General features: G+C 39.0%; 1 pseudogene; it reads right to left on the bottom strand.

Moving 5' to 3' along the window:
• Nucleotides 1-1921: 1921 nt before the first annotated feature.
• LOC112396541 (actin-related protein 2/3 complex subunit 1A pseudogene) lies at nucleotides 1922-3361 on the bottom strand (annotated as a pseudogene).
• Nucleotides 3362-11744: the final 8383 nt, after the last annotated feature.

The raw sequence follows: 11744 nt of genomic DNA on the forward strand, positions 1-11744 counted from the left end.
GGTTCAAGGACGAGAGAGAAAGTGATGGGAGATGAGGCTAAGATCATGTAGTTATTTTCATTTAAGTGCTGTAAATGAGTTTGGATTTTTATCTTGAAAGACTCTGGGTTACTTTAAATAAATTTAAGCCAGGGAGTTTTCTGATTAAATTTATGCTTTAGAGAGAGAGAACTGGCAGGATAGATTGGAGTGGGTGAAGCCTACTGGGTCTAATTCGAAGGCTGTTGGAGTAATCTAAACAAGGATGGGGGATTGAATAAAGGCAGTAATAGTGAAAAAGGGTTGGAGATACAACAATAAGTAGGCAGAATCAACAGGGTTTGGTGATTGGTGAGATATAGGGGTAAAAGAGAAGGTGACTCCCAGCTTTCTGATTTGGGTGGCTACATGATTGGAAGTTTATTAATTTAGAAAGAAAAATATAGAAGGGTAAGATTTGTGGGTGGGGGGAGAGAGCCAGATATATTGACAGATATGCCTGTGGAACACCGCATGTGAAAGAATCCAAAGATGACCTGTAACCATGTTTTCAAGTAATTGTTCCCTAGTTGCCCAGAGAGGTAGTGTGGAATTGTAGGAAAAAATCTGGGTCCGGAAACCATAATTAGATTCAGGCTCCAGTTTTTTGTTTTGTTTTTTTTTTTTTTTTTTGTGGCCACACTGCGCAGCTCGTGGGATCTTAGTTCCCTGACCAGGGATTGAACCCTGGCCCCGGCAGTGAAATTGCCAAGTCCTAACCACTGGACCGCCAGGGAATTCCCAGGCTCCAGTTCTGACATTTGTCGGTTTGATGAACTTTATCTTTGGGCCTCTTTCCTTGTCTGTGTAAATAAGAATAATGACACCTACTTTACAGGGTTGTGACAAATAAGAGAAAATGATAAAAGCACTTGGAAGACTGTACTTTCTACACATCTAAAGTATAATCAATCTCTTACAATTCCTAGATTTTATTGGGCTTATTAAACTAACTTTTTAAATAGCAGAAGCTCAAAAGATGTGCACTGAAAAGTGAATCTCTTTCCTACTTAAATAGATATCCCCAGAAGCAGTTACTGACATCGTTTTCTTATTTGTCCTTCCAGATATATTCTTTGCATTTTCAAGTAACCATAAACAGGCACACACAGACGTTTTGAAACAAACAAACAGGAGCATGCAATACAATGTTACGCCATTTAATTTATCTTGAACTCTTTTTAATGTGTGAAACATTCATGAATCTACTTAATTTTTTTCACTGTGGCTGCGTGGTATTTCAGTGTTTGGGTATACCATAATTTACTTAACCACTCCTGTGGATACACTTTTAGGTTGTTGCTAGTCTTTTACTATTACACACTGCGCTGCAGTAAACACACCTGTACATAATCTTTGTGTACATGTTCAAATAACTTAATTTTTGACAGCAGAATTGCCAAGTCACAGAATATGTGCATTGTAAATCTTGGCAAATATTATCAAGTTGCCCTTTAAAGAGGCTATGACAATTTTCATCTGTAGGCTTCATTTATAGTGAAAAATTATACACTATTAAAACTATTCTAGTTAGCAGTATCTCCCAACATTTGGGGAGTTGTAAAGGAGTTTCTATACCAACAATAATTCTAGGTGATTAGGTCTTCTCTCTCAAATTAATTTTTTCATCTCATGAAAATTATATAAAAAATAAGCTATAATTGTTTTGTCAGGGATAAAACACAGCTCAGAGTTACTTGACTGTGTCTGTTCCACATGAGTATGAGGGTCATGTCTAGGACCAGATCATCACTGAGGTTCCACCTCTGAAATCTTAGTCCTGTTCTCTACAAGCATCATCCTGTCTCTTGAATTCTCACTGCTTTCCTTACTTTGACTGTGGGAGTCTACCTCATTTAGCCTTCCTGTCTTTCCATACCCCTTTCCACATTCAGTATTTTTATTTAATTTTTTAGCGGACAATTTACATACCTCCCCCACCCCTTCCTTTAAGTTAGTGTGAAAATTTTCCATAATAAACTACTTAAAGAGAAGCTTTGGTCAAGAATGGAATGAAATAGCAGAACAAAACCCAAATCACTGCTGCTCTTTAAAAAGCCAACACTTTCACCAATTGTCCTCAAACAAAACACACAACAAGGTTTGCGCCATATGTGTCTTCAGTGTTTCCTGGCGGCCGGCTCTCCTGCCCATGATGCAAATGGCGCAGCTGCCCGGTGCAGCCTGTCTGTCCTCATGCTGGATCTGGGAGGCTCGCTCAGCTTCACATTATCCGAAGGCCCTGGATAGAAGACTCTAAGGTCTTGAAATCCCAAATGGTCATGGCTCCATCGATACCAGTAGTGCAAAATTTGCGACAATCTTGCTTGTCCACCTCATAAATAGACACTTGAGTGATGCTGTTCTGGTACAGCATCTCCAGGGCCGTGTTGCGGTCCTCGGTTGTGGCCCGTTTGTCCATGTTGAGGAAGCGCTCCGTGGCCGACATGTTGCGCTGGATGCTCTGTTTTGGGATGTCTAGCTTGGAGGCGAAGGTCAAGCAACCGCGGTCGGCGCAGCTAAAGAGCATGGGGCAGCAGTCACGGCCGGCGGCCACGCCGCCGTTCTCCGAGACGAAGTGCACACTCAGGAGGGGCAGGAACTCTGTCTTCAGAGTTGAGACCTGCACACTTTTTGAGGCATCGGCAACAGACACGGTGCTGTCGTGGCTGACCCAGGCCAGGCGGCTCCCGCTGGCGGAGAAGCTGACCCCGTGCACCCAGCCGCCAGTGCCACTGCCACCAAACTCTGACATCAGCTGACCAAAAGGCATCTTGCTGCCCCAGGGTGTACTGGCTGGCTGGCTTCTCATCCACTTCTTGAATGTAGGCAGAAAACACTCTGCCTTTGAAATCACAGGATCCTGCTGCCAGCAAGACGCTGTTGGGATCCAATCCAAGCTGAGGACCGTGGAGCGAATGGGTTTTGGAATGTGCTTGCTTACCCACCAGTCATTTTCGGACTCAGAGTAACAAACAGAAATGAGTCGTGCCCCGCTGCCCACAGCAAATTTGTTCTGTAGCGGGGACCACTTGACAAAAGTGGCTGCACGGTTAATTCTCAGGATCACCAGGGTCGGCTTCCAGACACCGTCTTTCTGACTCCACACATAGGCATTGCGGTCAGCCCCACAAGTGACGACGTGGTCACTCTTGGGAGCCCAGTCGATATCTGTGATGTGTCCGCTGTGCTCCTTGAGTTCATGAGCTTTCACCCGCTGGCTCCCGTTCTTCTCATAGATGTGGACTTCGTGGTTATTGGGGCTAAGGGCAATCTGGGTACGATCCCTGTTCCAGGCATGACAGGTGATTGGCTCTAGTAAAAACTGACGCAGGGACATTATCCTTAGTGCCTTCGAAGGACAGAAAGAATGTGTGGGTGTATTCCATCCTTAGCAAAGGAGTCTGCGTTTGAAATCATTAGAAGTGAAGGGTGACAGACCTAGAGCAAAGGTATAGAGCTGACAACTTTAGAAAGAAATGAGAGTAAAGAACATCATTGTCCTGCTTTCATAAGTGGGAATAGTAATAGTAGTAGTTGTTGTTTTTACCCAACCCTAGATGATACCAATGTCAATAAAACTATGTCCTAAGTAACATAGTCTGAAACTATGGTTATTCTTAACCATAGAACAATCATTAGAATTCAGGAGTGGGGTGGAAGAGGCAGACCAGCTATAATTGGCGGCTCTTCCATGATTAGTGTGTATTTATCCCACATGGTGAAATTGTTCTTAATGTTGATATCACGGAAGAAATTATAACAGTGTTACTTTATAGTCCTTTAATATAGGCAATATTAAAATGTTTCCCCAAAAGGATTTAAGTTGTTAGCTAATCAGGTAAAAGATCAAATAAACAAAAGAATTATGAAATTCCCTTAGACTATGTTACACATGTCATATTTATAACATTTTCAGAAAAATCTTCAACTTTTTTCTTATAGAGAATAAATGCATCCATATTTCCTTCAGTTTGAATATAAGTGTTAACACCAAATGTTTGGTTATTTCAGGTCTGTAATAGTGTGTTTAACAGCTGGGACCAGTTCAAAGATCACTTGGTAATACACACTGGAGATAAACCCAACCATTGCACTTTGTGTGACTTGTGGTTTATGCAAGGAAATGAATTAAGGAGGCATCTCAGTGATGCTCATAATATTTCAGAGCGTCTAGTAACTGAAGAAGTTAACACCAATATGCTATTTTCTTTACCTGTTAAATATTGGGAGATATTTACATTTTTAAAGTAAACGTTAAAATTATGTGTTCATGACTCTTTTTTCACCTTACCAGTGTGGAAGTTGGTTTGTGGTCAGAGATGTCTTCTCATCTGTATTAACATGACTGATAACACGAATTGAGATATAAAATTCTCAGTACACATCTCCAGTCCCCAAAAATCAGTTCAAAAGAGGAAGGAGGAAGAGGTTGATATTTGCTCTTCTGTATGGTGGAGCACAATAGCCAATGGGATTTTAGTACAGCCTATTTTAAAAATACTTTCTCCACTTACTAGTGTGTTAAATTTAAAAGATCAATTCAACATGACTTTTAGTAATGCTGATGTTAAATGGTATCACATTTTATGAAATTACTGAAGAGGATGGCTTTACGCAACTGGAGAAGTCATGGATTTAAAGATAATAGGAATTAGAAGGTGGTTTTTATTTTAGGATCAAAGTGTATGAACATTTCCAAGTCTGTTCTCTTTGGCAGTTGGGTATCTGCTACAAAGCTTATATTTTTATTTATATATATATATTTTTTTTCTTTTTTTGAAGTCAGAAAATACTGATGATAGAATTATATCATATTGAATTTTTCAGTTTGCCTTAAGATGTCCACGTTCCTGAGTTAGTTGTAGTTTAAAGAAATGTTTACATTCCTGACATAACAGTGGTCTCAAGTATATAAATTATTAGTTAGTATCTAGTGAATTTTGAATGCTGAAAATAGCTCATGCTGTGCCCTTAAGCCAAGGTATGAAACAAGGTTTATTTTTAAACATAATCTTTCTAGAGCCCTGACCACAAGGTAGAGATCAGGGACAAAGGCACAGCAAAGCATTAAAATTATCATTTGAGTTTTTAGATTTGACAAGACCTTTCAGAACAGGTTTGAGGCACAGGTATAGTTCATTTTACTTTTCCCAAAAGTGAAGGCTGTATCAGTGTGCTCCAAATGCCAGTAAATTTGATTGCAGAAGAGAGAAAGCTACCCACTGGTGGTAAACCTTAGGTTGACTGGGACTTGGCAGTTCATAAAGCATTTTACAGTAACAGCTATTAAAAACCATGATGTATATTGAAGTACTGAACTGGGTATTTTGTTCCTCTCACTTTACTCCTACTGGAGTTTTTAGCTAGGTCTACAGTGTGACACCTGGGCAGTAGTGCCAGACATTGGTCATCATAGGAATCCCAAGAACACTGGAGAATGATAGGAGAGCCTCTTCTATCTCCCCTACTCCACTGTTCCAACAGCAGTTCTTTGATTATCTGACACCAACTGGGTTTCCTTCAATTCTGACAGTACCAAGAGTTAACGTAGATTCCAGAAGTTAGAAGTACCACAAGATTGCCCCCACTTCAGACACCAGCCGACAATAGAGTCCCCAGGGTACCCACACTTCTGCCTGGCCAACTACAAATTAGGTGTTCCCACCCCTTCCCAGGTTCAATAATGTGCTCGAATGACCCAGAATTCAGGAGAGCACTGTACTTAGGAGTGTAGTTTTATTATAAAGGATACAAACCAGGAACAGATGGGAGGAAGGACATGCATAGGGCAAAGTTGGGGGGAGAAGTGTGCAGCACTTCCCTGTCCTGTCCTGGTGCTGCACCCTCCCAGCACATGGGTGTGTTTACCCAGATGCTCCTTTAACATTGTTAAGTTTCATTACCTAGACATGATTAAGTTATTGGCCATTGATTATTGAACTCTCTCCAGCCCCTCCTACTTCCCTAGAGATCTTGGGGGTGAGGCTGATAGTTCTAGCCCTCTGATTCATATGGTTGATTCCTCTGGTGACCAGAGCCTAAAGTCACCTCATTACATAAGCTCAGGTATGGGCTTGTTAGGAATAACAAAAGACGTAACTCAGGAAATTGCCAGGGTTCTAGGAGCTTAGTGCCAGGAACCAGGGACAAAGACTGAATACATACTTTTTTATTATACCGTATGTATCATCTGAGATTCAAAGGAAAACTAACTGAACCCTCATGTCAATACATTTAAAATCTAGAAATCTTTTGGATATGTACAAAAACAGAAGGATCTTACAGTCTTAACCATTTAAAAAGGCTGCCATCCTCATCCTACTATTGAAAGTAGAAATATTTTCATGGAAAGGTAAGTGCTTCTTCAACTACATTCAGTTTTGAAGTAATATTTCAAGATTAAAGAAGTCCATGAGAGTCTTCTAATTACCCACTTTATACTTTGAATAAGCAAACAGTATTGACTGAGGCCTAGATGTAGATAAAGTGTCAACCAGTAAATCAAGTGGATTTTAATGCACATCTTCAACATGGGTTGATTGTTCTAAACGAACAAATGAACAATTAAAGACCAAACAAATGGTCTTTAAAGTGTTCACATGGAAACAGTTTTATAACTGTCGTAAAATTACAAGTAAATGACCTCTTAAAAGTTTAGCCTGATTTTGTTGGAGGTAACATAATAGCTTTGAATTTATTAACACTAACCACTGTGTTTGTTATATCAGGAGAGAGAAACCTAAGCTGAATGTTTTTCATGTGTAATGTGCTGAGCTGTGCCATGGCTCTTAAAGAATTTGTCATAAAGGATTCAAGTGAGAAGCAGAAGGAATTAAAACTATCACCACCAATTACTGAGATCCATTATATTTGGAGGCCTAGAAGTGTATTGCTTTAAAACCATAAATGTAGAGGCTGTCATTATCATAAATGTATGCTGAATTTACAGAATATCTTAAAACTACTACATGTTCTATAAATGTTACTTCATTAGTTCTGTTGACATGGTACGTAGGAAGGCAGCATGTGAATTCATAATTTTTTTCTCCTCAACTTTCCCACAACCTAATACGACACTAAATATGACACATACAACTGAAGTGATGCCCACCTTGATATTTGTACCAAAATACAGCCTAGGAGAGAAAAATCTTGTAACAATAGCGTCATTTGTGAATCACTTATTATATGCCAAGCACTTTACATTTAATCATCTCAATGACCTCATGAGGTAATTAACATTATTAGCTATCATTTTACAAATAGAGGAAACTAAGAGGAGGAGATGAGAAATAGCTGGTAGAAAGTGGAGCCAATATTTGAAACCAGGGAGTTAGACTCCACAGACTACACCCTTGATCACTAAAATAGTTACCTCTGTATGAGATCTGTTTGTGGCTGACAATATTGGATTGCACAGAGCATAAGTCAAACACCCATTTTCCTTTTGTAATTTACATCAGCCCTTGATGGGGTTGGGGTGGGGGAACAGGAGATCAGAAAAGGTGGCAAAACACATGGAGCAAATTGCCTTTTGGTAGCTCCTTGCCAGTCTCCTTGCCTTGAGACCACACCATCTAGGCAATGGTTCTGCAACAACAGCATGCATCAGCATTTTGTTAAAACGCACAATTCAGTTGGTCTGGGTAAGGACCCAAGAATTTGCATTCCTAACCTTCCCAGGTAATACACTGGGTTTAGTCCTGGAACCACACCTGGAGAATGGCTGACACAGAGTACCTAAAGGAAGCACAAATGACTAGCCAGTGGCACTAACTTGTTTTGAGGGTCTCTTCTTTTTTTGTAGCGTAGTCAGGTGCTACTCAAAATATCTTGTTACTTGTTGTTCATGTTTACTATTCACGTAATGGACTGGACTAAGACAACAGTCTTGGATTTTTTTGTTTCAAGAGCATTCTACGTATTCTCAGTAATGAATTGCCTTTATAATGTTTCTGAAATGAAAATGCCACAAAGACATGAAATGTTAGAGAATAAGAAATTAGAAACTGGAAAATCACAATAATTGAATAATTTTGCTTCCACTGGGTAACTCAAATATACTTTAGAGACAAAACAATAGCGAATTATCTGCTGAGGAGCAAATGTCAATGTATGAATTCACCTAAGAAGAGCTAGATCATTAACTGGTTGGGAGTTTGGTAGACCACCCATATTAGAGCAGTAACTGTGTCCTCTGAAATAATAGTTATCAATTAGATACAGCTATGAAGCACTATGGAGGGAATAATAGGGGTTCAGAACCCTAGTCCAGTTGAAATGGTGCTTATGAAAAACTAAAGACAAAAATCAAACAAAAGTAACTATTTGATTCTGACAACTTTTCATGAGATAATTTCACTACAGGATCAATGGGCCCAAAGCCTTCATCTGTTCACTGTCCAACTGTAAATAATACCCAAGTGCTGATTATAAGAAAATATCACACTTATTGCTATACTTGGCTACAGAGTCAAAATTTTGGAGTATAGTTGCTACTATAGGGAATCTCAGCAACTCAAATTTTTTAATGAAAATTACTTTTATAATGAAAACTTTTTATATGAAAATATCTCAAGATCACAATTTTGGGTTTTTTCTCTCCCCCTCTCCCTCCCACATCTCTCTCTTTTCTCTGTTGTACTTTACCTTTAGAAAGAAAGCTCAATATTGAACATTAATGACTAAATGATGAGGCAGGGAAGTCTAAAGTGAATTAAAGTATGCAGTATATCAGTAGAATTTAAGCCTGACCGGCAGAAGGAGTAGTGGCACCTCACTCAGCTGCTGAAATTTACAACCTTTTTTCCTACTTTGTTGTTGTTGTTAAATTATACTTGCTCAAGTAGAAGATTCACCTATATTAGAAAAATAAGAAAGTTAAAAACTATTCCAAGACCCATTAATCAGAAATAACTATTGTTAACATTACATGAATATCTGTCCATATACATATGCACGAGAGAGAGAGAACTTTTACCCTGCTAGCCTTAATTCTTTTGGTTTAATTTTGCTTGAATTTAACAGAAATAAGAAGGGAAGCAGGATACATGGATAAACCTCAGATAAATGTTTCTTTACTACTAGTCCTTTAAAGGTTCCTATAAAATTAAGGAAAAAGGGATTTTAATAAATACTAATTGTCAGTGATTCAATTTGATTTGCTAATTATATTTGCATTGTCAAGGCTTATAAAGTCAGTGTGCAGATTAAACAGCTGATTAATTACAGCACAGAGAGAATTTGTGAAATAGAAGACAGAGCTGAAGAAATTACCCAGAATCTGAAAGAAGGTAAAAATCTGGAAAATATGAAAAAAGGCATGAGCTAGAATGAGGGGGTCTGACACACATAATGTTCAACTGGAAAACCTGAAAGGAAGATAAACATGGGACAGGGATCATACTCAAAGAGATATTGTCTGAGAATGTTTCTGAAGTGTCTGTAAGACATGAAGTCTCAGACTCGGGTAGCACACAGAACCTTAACAGCATAAATAAAACAAATTTTCCTGGAACAGGATATACCTTTTGAGTTACAGGTTCAACTCTACAGCAATATGCAGTCTTAGAAAACTTTTGCTCTGTGTCGGCTCCCAAGATATGTCAAATATCCCTACCAGGAGAGAGGAAGGAGAGTGGAGGTAGGAAAACCCCATGAATAGCCCAGGTTCACATTCAACAGGGATGCTATGTATCAGGTAACTTAATGACCAGAAAATAAGAGTAGAATGTCCCTATATGCCCTAGAACAGCACTAAAGGTGGAAAGATCCCTCAAAACCTGAAATAAAAATAATAGCTACCATTTATTAGGCATTTATTAGAGGAGGTTCTGACATTTGGGCTCCAGCTACTTAGAGACTGTGATGAAAGGAGTAGACAGATACATTGTCAGTGGGGGGTCCTCCTGACTACCACCTGAGCCCATGGACTCCAGATTAAGAAAACCTAGTTTACTGTTTTCCAGAAACGTTGTCTCAATTCTCACAACTCCCAGATTACAGGTGAGGAAACAGACTAGAAGGTGCTTGAAACCAGAGTGTCATATAAGTAGTAAGTAACAGAACTACGAGTCAAGGTGTAGCTTTATGACTCAAGAATCTAAACTTTTAGCCACTGTCAATGTTACTCAAAGTATAGAACAAGGACCTCCTGCATTAGAGTCAGTTGTTCCTAAGAATGTTTTTGACTTCTTTTCCACTAACACAAGGGAGCAGGGTTTAGCAAACTAAATTTTAATGAGCTCTGCAATAACATGAAACTGTCTATACTGTCTTTATAGGTCTTATAGTTTCATTAATTCTTTTGGAAAATAATATTTTTCTGACATTAAAATTTTTCTCTGACATATACACCCATTGTAGAAAATGCAAACAACACTGGAAAGTATTAAGATCGTTTAAATCACCTGAGATTCTGCCACATAACCAAAAATATTTCCAATGTCTGGTGTAGTTCCTTCTAGTTATATATATCACAGATTTCTGTCATTCTGTTTTGTAACTTTTGCTTTCACTTAACATGTTGAAAATATTTCCCCATACTATTCAAAACAAGAAATTTTAACCTCTATATATTACTGTTACATTGTAATCAACCTATTGTTGAATGGCCCTTTCTAGGAGAAAAACAACACTTTTTTCAAATGCAGAGAATTGAACCATGAGGTCAGCCCTGTATGGCTGGGTATCCCGGGACTCCCAAGGGAAGGGAAGGCATGAAGGAAGGGTTTATGATTTGAAAGGGAGCAGGCCCTAGCAGCATGTCTGCAAGAGAAATTGGGGTATAGGGGTCTCCTGGAATGGAATCTGGCCAATGGACTTTAAGAGAAGTGGTTTCTGAGGCTGAGTTTTAAGTTTTCCTTTTCTATGATAGCCTAAAGTTTTCAGTAACCTCTTAATTCTCTAGAATCGAGCATCGGCTTTGCCCTCTGGTGCTGTACGGGTCCGTACACGGTGGGAGGGCCTATGACAGAGTACATGTCAGGTTGGGAGTTTGAGGCTCTTGGTATCTAGGCAGTTTCTTTATGAAATCCTGCTCTGTGTATTGTCATGTTGTAGGATTCAAGGAGTATTTTATATTTTAAAAATATGCAATGATTTATCCTGTATTTTATTGTTTTAGAGAGACTGACGGCATGTATTAAGATTACTCCTTTTAAAAAAAGTCCTTTTGTCTTTTGAGGAGAAGTCCTCCCTTTAAAGTCACACTTTTCTCACAGAGAACCTTTATCCTACACAGGTAGATGACCACTCTTACAAAACAAGGAAGCAATTATTCTAGGTTCTCTTGGTTTTCCTGCCAATCTCAATGGTCAGTCTGTGGAGCTGTCCAAGGTTTTATTTCTTGTCTTTCCTGTTCTGGCCCCTTTAATCATCATACAAAGAGGCAGCAGAGGGTAGTAAGGAAGAGCTGCAGACTCGTGTGACCTTGAGCCAGTCAAATAACGTTTCTGGGCCTCAGTTTCCTCATCTATCAAAACAGGGATGGTAATAAGAGCACCTAACTAAAAAGGTTATTGTGAGGATTTAATCGGTTACTCTTTGTGAAAGTGTCACAGTTCCTGGCAAGTAGTGAAAAAAGGAATCTTTGGATACCCTAATTTCTACCATAAAAGGGTTTTAAACTTAGGTTATTTTTCTCCTCAACTCTTTCGATTTTGTAAATACACCCTGGTAATCATGAATTGAGGATGCCGCAACAGGAGGAGGAGGAAAGAGTG

Source organism: Neophocaena asiaeorientalis, unplaced genomic scaffold, assembly GCF_003031525.2.
Source record: "Neophocaena asiaeorientalis asiaeorientalis breed wild unplaced genomic scaffold, Neophocaena_asiaeorientalis_V1.1 scaffold57, whole genome shotgun sequence".
Classification (NCBI taxonomy): Eukaryota; Metazoa; Chordata; class Mammalia; order Artiodactyla; family Phocoenidae; genus Neophocaena; species Neophocaena asiaeorientalis.